Below are 1,807 nucleotides of genomic sequence, written 5' to 3' on the forward strand. Positions count from 1 at the left end.
GACCACTTTGCCCCCACCTCCCCTACGTGATAGGAAAAATCAGAAAAAAGTAAATATTTCCGAAATGTTTTGTTTAAACTATACCCAATTATTTTTTAAACTAATACTGGTACCAAAATCATTTCACAAAACGTTATGAAATGATTAGTTAAAAAAATTCTTAATCTTTAGTTTGGAAATTTTAAGCGGGAAATTCCAAAACATACCTTTCACTGATTTATTTTACAAGGTCTTTCAGATTAAATGCTCACGCAAAAATAATCGAATAGCTCCTAATAATTTTTTTTTCGCACCGTCGATGGTAACACTACATTCCCCACTTCGGGACGATAATATTCGGCTACTCGTTCTGTCTGATCGGATGGTTTTTAGTGTCAAGATGTACAATTTACAAGAACGTGTATTTTTAGAGAAATCATATTACTCGAGCAACCAAAGCCTTAATAAAACTTTGTCACCTTATGGTAAGAATTTCAACATTTCTCGTCGTAAATTACTTCCTCTGGGGTACGTTAAAAAGCCACAAAATTTTGAGGAACTTAAAGAAGAAATAACTCGGATTTTCAACAGCATCGAAGTCGTAATGTTAGAGTTATGCATGAAGAATTTTGTTCACCGTTTAAAACACGTTATCGGAAAAAGGAGTGGTTACATCGAAAATTTCCTAAAAAAATGCTTTATTTTAGTTTTTTAATAATAAAAATCGGTCTACTTTTGTAGAAGTTATTAACATTTGTTGCCTGAACGTTTAATCTGAAAGACCCTATACTATGGTAATATAAATTATAATTCAAAGGTTTGAGGATTCAAAATTGATTAATTCCACCTAAAGGTGTAGTCGTGCCTTTGTCATAACTCGATCAAAAGTTTGAGCTACAGATCATCCGGAGACCGTCTGGGTTATTCAAATGTGACCAGAAACTCTTGAAGTGGTCACTAATGAGCTAGTATTAACAAACCATGAAATTCGATATGTCACATTATGGTAATAAAATGGTTACTTCCCACGGAAACCTGATTCGGAACCTATCCGGGATTCGTCAATGAGGTCATATAGGCTTGAACTCATCACAAATAAGCTTGTTTTTAAAAATCGTGAAATTTGATACTTGTTCCCGGCATATCTCCGGAACCTACGGAACCATGATTCTGATAAATTTCGAAGAGTTCTCAAATGAAACAAAATGAAGTTTCAAATGAAACTTTCCGCGTTCAATTCGGTTCAGCTGTTTCCGTGAAAACATTGGTTGTCTGGTTAAGAATAAAAACAGTATTACATGGTTTCTTTTCTTAAACTAGATTTTTCTCACTTATTTTGATAGTAATTGTAATTATCTGATTACTATTTCGACTCGTAAAGAATCAGCTGAGTGTGAATTATGTTTAGAGTCTGTTAATATCGTTTTGATGTGTTGAAAATATGTTTCTTTACCATGCTTAAAAATGTTGTTCAGAAAAAGATATTTTTTTGCAATTTATCAAATGATTCGATGAGAACCACTGACGAAAAGAACATACAGATGATTATTGAACGTGTCACATAAAAAACATTTAAATTTATTTAAAAAATAAAATATTTCAGTTTTTTCTCATTAGCAGGGTAGGGCGGGGCTAGTTGGTCATTTTTGAATAAATTTGGCTATAACTTTGTAGTACGAAGTTTTGCATTAGAATGTTATGTACCACAATGAAGCTTATTTATTTATTTATTTATTCATTTCGTCAAACAAATGTAGACTACACACTTATACACTAATGTTACAATGTTTTATTAGGTTAAATATTATTTTTGCGGTACATGTTTCTT

The sequence above is a fragment of the Toxorhynchites rutilus genome, chromosome 3 (genome assembly GCF_029784135.1).
Source record: "Toxorhynchites rutilus septentrionalis strain SRP chromosome 3, ASM2978413v1, whole genome shotgun sequence".
NCBI classification, from domain to species: Eukaryota; Metazoa; Arthropoda; class Insecta; order Diptera; family Culicidae; genus Toxorhynchites; species Toxorhynchites rutilus.